Below are 15,793 nucleotides of genomic sequence, written 5' to 3'. Positions count from 1 at the left end.
AAATATGGAGCTGTGTAAAATGATAAGAACTAAGCTGCTCTCAGGAAATAAAAAAACAACAGCCTTGTCATCTAAATTTATAATAAGTAGTGAACTTTTTTGGATGCAGGAAATGGAAAAAAGAAGTGACCCCAACCTCTACGACTAGTAGTGGTAATAAAATTGGAGGAAGTAGATGTAACTTTAGAGAGCAGAAGGGAACCACTTGGGATCTGTGGTTGGAGCCCGAGCAGGCACATTAATCTCCGAGTCAAATGATCTGTAGAGGCCAGCATGCCCAGGAGCTGGGCTCGTCTCCTCCTCTGCCTCGGTACCTGGTGGAGAGGATGTGCAGAGTGTTGTCTCTGACCACCTTCCTTCCACAGGGTTGGCGGGTCTTGGTTTCAGAGCCGCTGCTGTTGCCCTTCCGCCGTGATTTCCAATGTAGCCGTCAGCCTGGAACGGGAGCAGAGAGGCAGCTGCATGGATGCACGTACGTTTTGAGAACATGTGGCTGTTGTGATTCATCTGCTGAGTCCAGTGGGAATAGTGGTGAGGAGCGTGGCCGGACTTGGCAGTGCGCGCTGCCAGCATCTTCACTGGTGTGTGACCAGTTTGGACTGCGCAACAGAAACGTTCCAGTCCTAGAGTGACAGAAGCGGGCCCCCAGTATGTGCACAGTGAAAATGGGTTGCCATTAGTTGCCTCGCTTGTTTCCGATTTGTATTGACGTGCCTTTATTTTGCGTTGTTTCTGAGCTCTGCGTAACCCGGCGTGGATCTGTTCTCCCAAGAGCGTTGTTCCCTCTTAGCGCTAGATGGTGCCGCAGAGCTGGCATGGGCCTTTCCTCCGCTGCCGGCAGCCGCCGCTCCATGTCCGGAACAGCTTCTGCCTTTAAATGTGCTCAGCTGGAGTATTGGTTTGGTTAGAAATACCCACACGGGGACCTGCTCTTGCTGCTGCTTCTCGTGGCTTGAAACACCTGCCTGAAGTCAACTTACGAAGACAGCTTAGGTTGTTGTGTTTTCACTTCTCTGAATATGGGCCTGGGAAATTGAGTGATTAAGAGCTGGGCTATGGATAGTGGATGGGTGGGTGGCTGAATAAAACAGTAGCCAGTGTGCCCTATAACCTCCAGGGCTGGCTGTTTCTGCTATGGCTGGCGCTCTTACTGCAGCCACAAAATTTTGTGAAATACCTCGTGGACAGAAATCAGCAAGTATAGGGGGCAGGGAAATGAACACAAAATGGAAGAAGTGAGGAAGCTGGTCGTCAGGCAATGGTATGCTGATGGATGGAACAGAGAGCTCCTGCTGTAATTTGCTAAAAGGAGTTTGCTTTAAAAAAATATGCAACTTCCTGAGAAGCAGGGAGGGAAGGATGAGGATGGCACGACTGCTCTCTCCATGCTGGGGAGAGGTTCTGCTGCTGTGTGCCATGTGAGGCAGTATGAACACGGACACATTACATCCCTTGCCTGTCACTAACTGACTGGGATTCAGGAATGGAAGGTAAAACTTTGTAGCAGCAGACAGGGACTTCTTTGTGTGTGGAGCTGACAACTTTCTAGCCAATGCTTGCTGTGCTGCACTGCTCAACAAATGTCCCAGAGTAATTGTGTTGGTAATAACAGAGTAGAGAATTCATGAAGTGTAAAGACCTATGGTACCCCATGTGTTTTGTGGGTGCCAACTATTTTATTTAATTGACCACCATCCAGTAATTTTCTGGCTTCTCTCTTGTGTCAATGCATGATTTTCCAGGCTGAATGACTGGAGAAAGAATGAGGATCCTCTCAGCTGTACTGGAGCCCGGAGCACAAGTTGGGTGTATAAGGAGTGGCTGATTAAAGCTGGGTGGACTTGGGGGGTAAGGCAGCTGTGTAGCAACACCAACTGAGCAAAATATTTTAAAGCTTTAGTAACAGAGCTGCAGGAAAAGTAGTATATTTTAAAATTCTCCTTTAAGTAAGACATGATCTGGTAACTTCTGCTACTGCCTTAACATTTATCTTCCCAAATTTAGAGATACTGCACCTCGTGAGAATTCCTGAGAAGTCATTTTCTTTGAAACACCATCGGAGAGTTATTTCTCACCACTTTGAAACACTTCAATCTAATCTTGATACAAGACATGAGTTTGGTGACAGGCCCCGCTGCTGAGAAACCCTGGAAAGTGAAAGAAAACACCCTTGTTTTCTGTTGATTCAGGATGGTTTTTTTTTCCTTTTTAGATCTTAGTATTCTCTAATATAAGGATTTATTTTTCCCTTTGTAGCTCATGCAGGTTAGTATGCAATCTGAAATTCAAATAACTGTTTTTCTGTATCTGTCATCCTGCAGCCATTAGGGAGCAAAAGATTTCTTGTGCACACTAGTCACTTTTTGGTTCTGGGTATGCTAACACAGAACTACTTGTGATCTCTTCATGGATAGGCTGTCAAATGGCTTCACATCTATGTGATTCTGCTACCTCTTTTTCCCCTGGAGATGCCATGATGATGTTGGAACAGGTATGAATGCCTCATGGTATTAGTGACATGCAACCAAGGTAGTACGTGCCAGTAGCAGCCTGAATGCACACACATGCTTTATGCTTATCCCTACTGGCATTTATATCATGATAATTTTTATTTTAGAAGGTCATGGATGTCTAAATCAGGAACCATAGTTCAGAAATAGTGTTTCTTCACAAGACTGAAGTGCAGTAATAGAATGACTTGAAATTTACTGTAATTTGAGCTATTCATTAATTCCTTCAACACTTTCAGGGAGATTTCTGTTTCCAGGATAAATTTCTATGTATTTGTTATGCAGGAATCAGATACGGGAAAACTCTCCACATCTGTGATCACTCTACTTGACTTTGAAGTATTTTGTTAAAAATGTAGGAGGGGGGAATTCAGAGTAATTTTTTTCAGGGTATTTCAGGAATAGTGCCTGTTGGATTTTCTCTGAGTTTGTATTGTGGATAATTCCGCTGATAACTATATGTTGTATTGTATTGCTATAATAAAAAAATTGGCCACTTTTAAATACAGATACTGCAGCTACTAGGACTTTGATATTTATGAACCAGAATATAGATTCACTGTGACTGAATATAGAGAGACTAGGAGGCAATGTGATGGAAGGGAATGAACTTAGAGAGAAGAAACCAAGGAGGATTCCAGCCCAGTGCTGAGTACTTATGCCCTCTTATGATTTCCTGATCATAGCCATGGAGAAGGGTGAAGGAACAACTGGAGACATATTTTTTTGACAAATATATATTTGTTTGGCAAATACATATTTGTTTGACAAATAAAAGAACAGCAAGATGAGTCACACATCTGATGGCTTGTGTAAATCACAGAAGTCACCATTTTTCTCAGACACTTAGAGGTAGTTTGAGAATAATTCTGATACAAGGCAGCAGGGGAAAGCATTTTTTAAGATGTCCCTTCAATTAATGTCAAATTTAGACTATTCTGTTCTAAAGCATTTGTTCAGTGGAGTTTCCAGATGCATAGCAACTGAACAGAGAGTGTAATAAAGGGGATCCTGTTTGCTGCACTGTTTCCTTTCCTTTTTAGTTGTGTGTGTTTTGTCTTTGCTGCAGGAGCAGGAGTGTTCCTTGAAGGCTTTGCTGTGTATCACGTTCTGGGGGGATTGTTTTGTTTATGGGGAGGTTTGGGTTTTTTTGTTTGGGATTTTTTTCTTCCATTTATGCTGAAGAGAAACCACACCTTTGCTTTGAGTGGGTATTCCAGTAAGTTTTCACCCTTTTGACCATTTCTTGAGTTCTCAGCACCTTATTAAAATCACTGCTTTTTAATTGACAAAGTGCTGATCTTGGTTTGTGTCCATTGACGAGAAACAGTGGTAGAGTTAATGTACTATCATGAATCTGGAGCAGATGGAAAAACTCATAGTCTTTGTCAGGAATCCAGGATGCACTGTGTTGGTGGCAGCAAGGCTGGCATTTTGTCACTGTTTTCCATTTTTATCTTTGACCAAATATAAATAATGAGTGAATATGACACAAAATCATTGATTTAGGCCATGCCCATGTTGAGAGTTGTAGTAGATCAAATGAAGGCTTGAATTTAAAATGTACAAACTATTTATGCACCCTGAAGCAGACTTTAGCAGCTCTGATTTGTCACCAAACTCTTTTAAGTGTGGAATTCATACTCCTTTAAGTTGGTGTGGCCCACTAATATAGTACATGCCATATGATACAGAATTATAGCATTTTGAGAGATTTTGAGCTGGGTTAAATGTGAATTAATTCTTAAAATAGGAATGCTATGGTTTTTGTCAGTCTTCTAAGTTATTTCTGTGTAGTTATTTGTGTCTTTGGCTCTCCTCCCGATTTTCCTAAACTTCATTTGTAAGTAGTTTTTAAAGATGTTGATATTCCTGATTTCTATATGAGTGGTTGGAAGTATCTGGCAGTGATTTTCTCTTCAGATGAAGATTTAAGTTGCTCCTAGACAGCTGTGGTATATTTTTGTTCACCTTGTCAATCTCTATATTACATTTGTCCCTATGGTTCACTTTGTTTAAGCAATGCCATGTTACATATCAACCATGTGAGTCAGACTGTCTTACTTCATGGCTTTCAAAGTGTTCTGGGCTTTTTTTGGATGGATGACTGGCAGCCTGTGGACCTTTGGCAAACTCTGATAGCCAGGCTGTAATCAAATTGTTTGGAGCAGAAGTCTAGGACAATTCTTGATTGTAATCTTGTTTCTGCTGGTTGAGCTCTTTAATATAAATGTCCCAGTGCAGGAGGGGGAGGTTCTATGAAGACCCTGGAAGCTGCACATCTGCACTGAAGTTAAAAGAATCAAAGGGTGGAACTTTTTTAACCAACAGGAGAGAATGAAACACTGTGATAGTCTGTGCACAGATTTGTCTGCACCCATGAGTGCATATGCCTTTAAAAAATCAATTTCAGGAAAGGATGAGAAATAACTAAAATAAGGAAATGACATTTATTCTTTATTCCCTCAGTAATGCAGATTTAAAAAAAAATAATTATGGATGCTTTTATAGCCAATGTTGCAATCACAGAGCTAGAAGTAAATTCTGAAGTCTAGTTCCAGATCTGGATCATCAATTGAATGTCCCTGGAGCTCAGTGTGGGAGATAAGTTGTAGTCCAGTGTTCTCCAAGTGCATATTAAGCAGTAAACTCTCTCTCCCTCTCTCTCTCTCCTGTTAACATATTTGCCTCCAGACAGAATACAGCAGATGCTCAGCTGTGCAAGGTGCACAGCCTTGAGGCAGCCAACTATACCCACTGGCCAAAATTCCTGCAGCGAAGGATTGCAAACTTTTGGCTTTCTACCCTTTCTCCCAGACAGGCTTCCATGGCAGGCAAGGGCTGGACTGAGACTCCTGTATGTGTTTACCAGTCACAGACTCCCTCTCTTGGGGGAAAGACACTCACTTTCTTCTTCTGTCAGGGTTCCTAAATGCTGGACTGTGCTTGCCAAGGCACTGAGTGGAAGAGACAAGTGGGCAGGGAGATTGAGGCCAAGGATGAGTTGGAGGTTGAAACAACATCTACCATTTGTCAAGGTCATTAATTTCCAATTGTCTTTGAGCTTCTTGGGGCTGTTTGAGTTATTACTGAAAACCAGCGGTTTCCAGAGCTGAAGGATCCACAACATAATAGTATGCAGAAACCCCACAGTGCAATAATATGAAAAATAGTTCTCTCTAAATACTACTACAGTATAGATTTAAAATAGGAACTTGGTGTTGTTTAGACTAATTGCTGGACTGATTAGCCTTCCATCATCACTTCTGGTTCTGCTACATGCCTTAGTTTAGCTTTTCTCTTCTGTCATGAGAATTTATTGTCACATATTGTGGTCATAACCCTGTCACACCCAGTGATCCTATACTGGCTTGCTCTCCTTGTGTTTGTTGCATATAAATTGCCATGTTTCATTCTGTTGGTTTAACAGATTGTTAATTAGACAGTTCCTAAGCAGTAATGCCACGTAGGAATAAATCTGCCAGACAGTAACATTGCCGTAACTCTCCAGTTACAGTGGGTGGGTAACCTGAGGTCAACAGCATTTGTATTCTGCCTTTAGTGAAACCAGGGCTGAATGAAGAGTTCTGGAAAGGTATAAACGTATCTGAAGTATTGGCATTCAGAAATATGAAAAAACCTCTGAATATTATGCATTGAAATCTTTAGCACTATCTGATATATTGTCTATTACAGTCAGTCCTTAGTTAATTGCTGACAATAAAATACTCATAAGACCTGGAGTCTTACATTTTTTGGCTTCCTCCCCTCCCTGCCTCCTTTCCTTGCCCCCGTCCTCAAAAAGAAAAGAAAAAAGGAAAAAAACACAGTAGTTCTCTGCTTTATAAGACAATCTCATAAATTACCATGGTGGAGTTAGTTGTCCAGCTGCCTGTGACCTGCTGGGTATTTGTTGGGAAAAAAAATTCTAAGAGTTTCATGTCTTAATATGAATGATTCCCCATCCTAAAGTTTGGACTGGATTGATTATTCCCCAGTTTAAAATATTTTCCTCTTTCATTCCAAGAGTAGTAACATTTACTTAATCCCAGGGAACCTGTCACTCAAAATGCAGATAGCATTGGAGATATAACATAATTGGAGGGAAGAGCTGGCAATCCACCCATAATTTCAAAATGTTATTGGTCTCTGGTCACCACATTAAAAGAAAGCCAGGTTCATTTCACACATGACTTACTAACCAAGAATTGAGTTAATTTTAACGGAGAACATTTGAAAAACTGTTGATGTTTTTTTCAGTGTTAAGAAGAGTTGGAAAAACACACACACATTGCTACCCCAAGGTCAGAACTTTCTGTGAACCTGCAACCCAAATCTGTGCAGCACAGGAGAACCAAATTGTACCTCATAACCCATAAAACAGGTAGGATGTTTATCAGCAATAATCTGGCTTCTGCCTTTACTCTTTATTCTGGTCCATTTTGTTTCATCTTCTGAGACATGCATTTATATTTTAGATGCTTTAAACTGGGAGTGATGGTTGAGGAGCAATCCAGCCAGAATGAGGACAGGGAGCTAGGGACACAGTCTCCTCCAGATTTTCTCTCTTGAGGTGAGAGATGTACCGTTCATTTTAATCCATCTACTTCTTCAGGTAAAGTTGCAAATAAGGGAAAAAGGATGACCCACAGAAACTGGGAGATAATGCTCTGGTGGCTTCTCTGGATATAAAATATGAACTCGTGGGACTGACTGGTCCTTTTCTTTTGCTCACCCACTTCATTTCACCTCTCTTCAGCCCCTGGAAGGAGATAGAGCAATGAAATCAAGGCAGAGTATTATGAGAAACTAAACTCCTCATATGGGGCAGCTGAAGAAGTCAAGCATCTGATAGTAATTGGTTAGTAAATTAAATTTTAACAACCTAGAGGTTGCATACAGTCCAGTCCTGCTCCCCTAATATAAATCACTCAGATTTTCAAATATGAAACACATGTTTTCTGTCTGACCTTGTCTTTTATGGAGCAGTGGAGATTGCAAACGCAGATGCTCAGGTTTGTCTGCTTTCTTGGCCGCCGAGGCCGTAAATGGCAGCTTTGCTCTGGAGCGCACGTGATGCCGGCATTGCTCCGCACGCTGGAGAGCAGCTGCGGCTACAAGCAGTGAAGCTGAGCTGGATCCTGCTCAAACGGCTTTGCTCCCTTTAGGCCTTGTTCACCCAGGGCGGGACTATGACCTCGGATCGTGGGCCCGGCCTATCTCCCTTTCCTTGCCTGGGAGGGAGGGGGATGGCAGCTGCCCCTGTGACATGGTTGACAGCAGAAGGCTGGCAGCCACCTACCCTCTCTGCCTGCAGCAAAATGCAGATTTTACCCCTTTCCTAGCTGTTCTGGCTTAAGCCCAACAGCCGTGGACCACTCTGGCTCAACTGGTCCCTGATGGCTTTCCCCAAGCTTGTTCCCTGGAGCCACAAGCTCCAACGTCCACTTGAGCACTGTCACCAGTGCTCACCCTTCTCCCAGAAGTGTTCAATGGACCTGCTCAGTCAGTTTTCCCTTCGAGGGCCAAAGCACTTGTACTGTTTTTCCCCAGGAGGAAGCTGGGGCTCCCTGCATACCATTTCTTCCCTCTTTCTCATCAGAAGGACATGTCCCAGTCTGATGCCTAATTTTTAGCATTGCTGTTCCGGAGATGAAGGGGAAGCTGCATGTTTAAAGCTTCAGATCTGCTCTGAGTACAGTCAGTGGGAATTTTCCTATGTAGGTGCTAAGTATTATTCAGTGTAAGCAAAACTTGGCCTGTTAGTTGTAATTTTTTTTCCATTATAAATCAAATCCTCTCTTTAATTTTTGCCTGAAATCTTTTCTCCTAGAGAGGAATTTGCTGTAGCTATAACATTGCCATGAAGTATTCCAGCCATGAGAGCTTGAAAATAGTTTTTTCCTTTACAGATATTTCTTAGGGAGTCTGACAGGTCTAAGGCCTGTGTGATTTATTGATGTATTTTGACCCTTAGAGGATGTTGCTGGTTGCTGGGAGAGCAAATGGATTTGGTCCTGAGGCCAGCAGCGTGGTAGTTGGAGGGGTTAACAAAAGCTTCTGATGTAAGCATGTGTTTTAATGCCCATGTATCACTGCTCCCTAGGGCTTGATAGGACAGCTTGAAAAATTAAAGTCCTGCGCTTGAACTTCCTTACACCACCAAAATAAAGCAAGCCTTAGCTTCAGGGAAAGCTGGGGTGTGCCTTCCCTCAGATGTGTTACAGCGTGAGGAAGGGGCACTGTGGGACTCTCCTTCAAGGAAAGGACAGCAGACCTCCCCATCTTTAGTCACACTGTCCCATCAGTGTATTGGTGATCTCTAAGACCCTGTGCTGGAGTCTGGGAGAGGAAATTGAGGCAGTGGGGATAAAGGGAATAAGAACCAGAGAAATGAAAATATGCGGAGGCCAAAGGCAGGACCATCACCTACAACCTCTTGCTTTGAGGAGACAAGGTTTTTAAATAATCTCTGAATTCACACCTGTGAACAGGATGGGACAGTAAGGACACATCAGTGGGACAAACAGTCAGTACCAAGGTTCTAGCACTGACATCGTGTGTGATTTGGGTATTTTACAGTGATCTAGCTCTAGCCTGGTCCTGTGCATCATCTTTTGTACTCCTCCATGACCACCCCTGTCACATCTCCTCCCCAGAAGGAAAAGGGTTGAAGGCAAAAGAAGTCTGGTCCCATGGACTGAATTGCCTGTTAGAGGTTATAGCACATTTAATATGCACCTGTAGAGCACCCTCTGCATTAGATTCAAAACGAACAGATTCAGACAACGTGCTACAAAACCACTTCTTAACACAAATCAGAGTTTGGTAAGAGGGATCTGCTTGGGAATCTGCCCTTAGTCCTACACTGCAGATCCAAACTACAATGCTTCTTCTGTGGACACACCACTAAGAAGAACATAGACATTTACATTTTACTGCAAAAAGGAGTCCCCAGAGAGCCCTGTGATACCTTCACACTAAGCAACACTTAACAATATTTTCTTCTAAAAGTATTTCATAGCCATATAATGTCTGGAGAATTGCTTTGAGGCAGGAGGGAATCCTTTAAAGCACTTTAAAGGTTTAGTTGCATGAAAGAATTTAGTCATGTGACAAACAGTACAGTCTGTAATTCAGCATTGCTTTGGATGTTCACTGATCATCTTAAATCTTAGTTACATTACTGATCTTTAAATCTTGCTGATTACATGAGGCACATGAAGCTGCCTTTGTGCAGGCTTCTGCCAGCAGCCTTATACTCTTTCAGTGCCTGCTTTCTTGTACAGGATCTTCAGCATCTTTTTTTGTGTGTAGTTAAGGCTTTTTTATTATTTTTAAAGGCTAAAGTTCTAATTTCCAAGCTGATAAGTCCTTATCAAAGTTAAATGAGCCTTTGGAAAAGTCAAGTATATGGTAAAGGTGGAAATTAAGATTTCACCCACTGGGAGCTTTTATTGTAAATTTTTTAGCACAATATCCCTGCACTAGCCACTTAATTAAGACAGTATATGCTGATATCATTAATGTATCTTGTAATGTAAGAAGCCCTTTCCCCTCATTGTAGGGACATGACTATGCAGTCTTTTCTATTAGAGGGTTACAGTGCATGTAGATTGTAATTTTATGCAGGAAGCTAGACTGATGTACTTTATTCTCCAGAATAACAGGCTTATTTTATCTGAGATGAAGTCTTTATCACTTGTTTTAGGCTTTTCAACCTGGACATGTTAGTCACTAATGCCTATTGCTCTAAAAACTAAAAGCTAAAGCTTCTGTATGAATTGCTCTTGGTTGACACGTTCCTGCATTTCAGTATCATTTCAATTTGTGTGTTGTTACTGTCTGGATGCGGTCTGTAGTTCTGCATTAATTTAAAGTAATAACACTGAAGTGATTTGTTTAGGATTTGCCTTTTTTTTTTTTCCCACCCCCCGTTTTCCTCTGAGGGAAAAAGTGTTAACAGCAGTTTTGGTTGTGATATGACCAAGAACACACCAGCACTCTCTAGTGAAATTCCCATTGCAGTGATGTTTGCAACCAAGTATTCTTTTATCCTATATTGTGCAGAGCCACCAGGCTGATGAAAACAGACCTGCAATCCATCAGTTCTGAGCTGTACTGCAGCCTCTCACTATTGCACAGGCTGCCTTCATCACCCTGCTTCAGCTGACTTCTTTTAATCCAAGCATCATATTCTTTTATTCAGCAAGCAAGCCCTTCCTAGCAGCTGCAGTGCCTCCTGTTAAACCTGAGGCCAGCTGTAAAGTTGGCTGTTGTGCTTGGTCCAAGACTGCACTGAGCAGTCTGTGTTTGGTTGTGGAGATGTCATGGCTCTCTCCAGCTGGATTGTAGTGGGGCTGAACCATCCTGGGGGAGAGGCCATGTGCATGGCACAGATCTGTAGCTGTTTCTGTGCACTAACTGACAGGGAAGAAGGGCAACAGGTCTGATGGGAGATTTTGGGGCCTTGCCTTTGTGCAGAGTCCTTGTAACTGCTTTGTGGCCACCAGAAGTTGTAGGGCTGGGGACTCCAGGCAGAGATGGCTATACACAGGCTTGTGGAGTTGACCTCGGAGACTGAGTCTTTTGTGTGAAGAATGAGTGATCTCTGTGCCTCTGTGGTGCATATATTTGTATATTTTACATATAACCATATGAATTGCATAGATATTGTGTATAGATTTGTTACATTAGTAGGTTTACTGTACAGGTTTACAGTTACAACCTGCAGCTTTGGAAAAGGTGGCAGATGTGGAGCTCTGTAAGCTTGCAGTCTTTCAGTGCATTACCTGGATCTTGCTTTGCTGGTCTGGGTAGAACCAGCTGTTTGCTACCTGCTGCTGACACGAGTCACTGGAGCAGAGGGATTGCTCTAAAATGCTCCTGTTTGGGATTCTCCCAATGAAAGAAGCCAGCTACCAAGTAGACTCAGCCCATCCACGATATTTTCAAATATGTCCTAAGCAATCTGCCTTGAGGGAACATCTAAGTTTGGTTTCTTTTGATCGCTAATTACTTAAAGGTCTGCTTTTGCTGAAAAAACCCTGTACTTTAAATGTAACAAATCTATACACAATATCTATGCAATTCATATGGTTATATGTAAAATATACAAATACATGCATTGCATTAGCTGATACAACAATTACTTAATGCAGCATCACTCCTGTATGCCATGGGATGACACATATGAGGAAGCTTTAAATGTGTTTTTTCCAGCTGTGCTACACAGCTGTGAATCTTTGTGTTTCCTGATGGCTACAAACAGTATCTAATGGGAGAGGTTGCACAGACTCTGCTACAAAGGTGACTATTTGGAGGTGGATTTCACTGCTGAAGGCTCCCGTATTGTTGCCTTTTTTCTTAAGACTGCTGTTAACACTCCTTCCCTCAAAAGTGAGATTTAAATCTGAAGTGACATTTCCCCCACTACCCCTCCAGTGTATCTGAGAGCACAAATTTCCTACAGCAAATGTTGTGGTTTTCTCCTGTAAGCACCTTGAGGCCCAGCAAGTTGCCTCTGGCCACAGCTGAGCTGGGATTGACCATCCTGCTGTGACAGCAGCAAATTCCACTAGCCCTCCTCCCTAGTGCTCTTCTCTCCATCTTGTATAATTATTCATCTGCCTAAACTTATATGTATTTTTCTCTTTTTATTCCAGGCCCTGGGGAATTAGGGAGTTAAATTTTATTTAATGTCAGTCCAATTGTCTGAAACTTCTTTGAGTGTGAACTGGTAATCCCTGGAAGAGGGCTGGAAGTCTTCCAAGCTCGTAAGACCTGCAGACCTTAGGGAGCTCTTGCATGAAGTTTTTCATTGTGGATTTCTTTGCCAGATCAGCTCTAAAATGGACTAGAGATCCTTGTGATGAAAGCTGAAGAAGGCTGAATGCTAAAGAAAATATAACAGCTGCTGGAATGTGCAAATGTGCCAAGCTGTACCTGGCAGTGGAGAGATGTGGGGTATGCCCAGCCCCTGCCCTGGAGGGATCTCTGCTGAGATAAGAGATTTCACAATCGCCCAGCAGGACTCCCTGGAAAGGCAACCACTTCTTTGGTCACTTCGAGGAAAGACAGACCCACAATCCTTTAGGAGAAGCTATGCAGATCCTTCGTAACCCATTGGCATGTACCCATCCCAGATCCTCTGTAACCCATTGGCCTGTATCCCTATAAAAGCAAGCCCTCTGCCCCTGTGGCTCAGAGAGGGTTCTCGTCCCTGGCTCTCCCCTTCGCCGGAGGGGACACACAATAAAGCTACCTCTGTGCGGAACCAGCCACACGAGCCTCTCGTCTCTCTCTCTGGTCTGGTTTGGCCTGGAGGCTGCCCTGCAGAGCTGAGCTGGAATCATGAGCTGATATCACTGAAGAGCTGACAGCCTCTGCAAGGGCCCTCCTGCCAGCAGCTGAGGGAAGACACCAGACCTCGGGAAGGCGATTCCTTTCGGGACCATCTCCCCGGACCAGTCACCTCTTCCTGGGTCAGAGCCGCTGACCCCCATCACCAGCTGTAATAGAGAGAGATCCAAAACACAGAAGTTCATGGGATAAAACTCACAAAAATATCAGTGACTGGACTGTACAATATAACTTCTTCAGATGAGCTTGTGTATTCAACTACCTGAAAGAAGTTTGTGGTGAGGTGGGGATCGGTCTCTTCTCCCAGGTAGCAAGTGATAGGACAAGAGAAAACAGACTTGAGTTGTGCCAGGTGAAGCTTAGATTGGATATTAGGAAAACTTTCTTCACTGAAAGGGTTGCCAGGCATTGGAATAGGATGCCCAAGGAAGTAGCAGAGTCATCATCCCTGGTAGTGTTCAAAACAATGTGTGAATATGGCCCTTGGGGCCATGGTTTAGTGGTGGACTTGGCAGTGCAGGGTTAATGGTTGGACTTGATGATAGTAAAGGTCTTTTCCAAACTAACCAATTCTATGATTCTATGACAGGACTTCAAAAACTGAATCTCTTTATAACCTTCTCAAATCTGCATTCACTTGTTGCCTTTCAGAAGTGCTAGTTTGTCCCATTGCCTTCTGATCTTAGCTGTTTCCAGTCTTTGCCTTTCCTTCTGTGTGTGCATGTCTTGTGCTCTCATGGATTTGTGTGTTTTAGAGTAAAGTCTGGCTGGTGCTTTGATCACTTTCCTTCTGTTTTCCCTACAAGACGATGCCAGCTGCTTCATACAGGCATTGGGCTAATCTGTTCACTTGGCTCTAGCTAGGACCAGCTCTACTATTTCACCTTCACATGAGCCTTACTGATCTTTTTATCTTACTCAGAGCACGACAGCTGCAAATAAACAATTTTCTAGTAGTGAGCACAGAGACTTGGCCGTACAAACTTGTTGGCTCTGAAAGTAAGCCCTAAAGTTAAGTAAGCCAGAAGAATGGGCAACTAATTTCCTCTACTAGCCTTGGAAGAATGCTTGCCCAAAAAGCAGACCTGGGCATCTCTTCTCAGTCACAGCCTTTTTGTTAAGGTCCTAGAAGTCCAGGGAGTTGTTTCTAACTCAGCTGAGTGATCTCTAGGATCCACTTAATAAACAGACACGTCATCCAGCAATGTCTACTTTCTCTGTTGCTTGCTCATTCCTCTTTTGAGGAGTTGCCTATCTTCAGAATGCTGAAGATCTACTTTTCCCCTAGTTATTGCAATACATCCAACAAATAATGCATTTCCCTCTCTAGCATTTAAATATTCTGTCAAGGTTGTTTCAAGAGCATGCAGAGATCACAGGTAAAATCCATATCTCCTTTACCCTCTGCCTCCCTCTAAGATCTCCTGCTTGTTCAATTAGAAAGTTAATCTCTGAGAGTTTGGAGAGGCTGTATCTGCCTCCCAGCAAGAGAGAGAGCTTTACCTAGGCAGGGATCTGCTTACCTTGAAATGTTACTCTTCATTTCACTTGTAATTCAGCAGTTCAGAGGTAACTTCTGCCTTACGTTACCGAAGTAGCAGAGTAGAAAGGTTGTTTTGCGTGACTCACATGTTCCACATTTTCTGTAAACTTTCTGTGTGGCATTTGCCCGATGCAATGAAATCACTGCTTACCTGATGCAATTTTTTTGTCCCACGGGTGCAAAGCTGTAAAGACAATCTAACCTTCAACAGCTGAGGCTCAGACACTGCTGCAGTACATGGTATTTATAATCCTACCACTTGATTAGGTGCTGAATGGTGTCTAGAGAGGCATATGTGATAATTCAGTTAACTTGAGTGGCTCTGTTTGAAAAAAGAGAAAAAAACAACTAACTAAAAAAAAGAGACAGAAATTACATCATGGACCTGTTCCATAAAATCCATTTCTGTTCAGGGTCTTTCACCTGTGTTAGATACTTTAAATAAGCAGCCTTCAAGCTTTTAAACAATGTGTTGAGAATCAGTGCCATAACCGCCTCCAAAGAGGTTGTTTAGGAGTCTTGATCTTGCTTTTGACAGCACTGCTGATACTGAAGATGTGAAGAGAGAGGCAATTCTTGATGTGCGATGCAACCGCGTGACCTAGTTAATTATACTTCACTCGCCCTCCTTGTGTCAGTTCTGAGGAGGCTCACGTGTTTCTTGTAGTAATGCTGTGTCTAAATGCTCAGACAAGGGCCATCACAGCTTTGGACTGTCGTGGCAGTGCTGAGGAGTGACGAGGCGACAGAGGAGCCTCCTGGAAAAGAGCAGGAGGCAGCTCCCCTCCTGCCAGCCCCCTCCCCGCTCGCCCGCCCACACCGTCATGTCTAGACTGCCGCCCTGCACAGGGCAGGGACTGAGCTCAGCCCTTTCAAGTCAAGGAAAGCTCCCGTTGAGGGAATTTCACCTCAGAGACGAATGTGGGCTTAAGCATCCAGTGACTTTATAAGCACTTTATATCCCTAGGTTCTCCGTGCCTGCATTCTGCTGGCTCAAGGCCCTGAGCGGGTCAGTGCTTTGGGACATTATTGCTACCGGCTGGCAGCTGAACAACTTGTGTCTCATGAAGAAATTTCTCTGCCATTTCAGACCTGGTTTTGTTCTGACCCAGGGTGAGACGCACAGCTCCAAAGAGTTTTATGGGACAGGCGTGCCATAAAATTTGAAAGCCAAAAATAACTTTTCCCCGCTCCCTCTTTTCACCTCCTGCCTTCCAAGCCAATATTCACGACGGGCGGGGAAAGGAAGGGAGAGGCATGAGAAGACTGTCAGAGAAAGAAGTGCCTGTAAAACCTTTGGGATGGGCTGCAGCCTCTGCTTTGGTTGCTGACTCCTGAAGCATTTTGCCAGTAATTAAGTTTCACCCTAACGTTGTTT

The sequence above is a fragment of the Corvus hawaiiensis genome, chromosome 30, assembly GCF_020740725.1.
Source record: "Corvus hawaiiensis isolate bCorHaw1 chromosome 30, bCorHaw1.pri.cur, whole genome shotgun sequence".
NCBI lineage: Eukaryota > Metazoa > Chordata > Aves > Passeriformes > Corvidae > Corvus > Corvus hawaiiensis.
The sequence above is the reverse complement of the archived record's forward strand: the minus strand, read 5'-3'. Positions refer to the sequence as shown.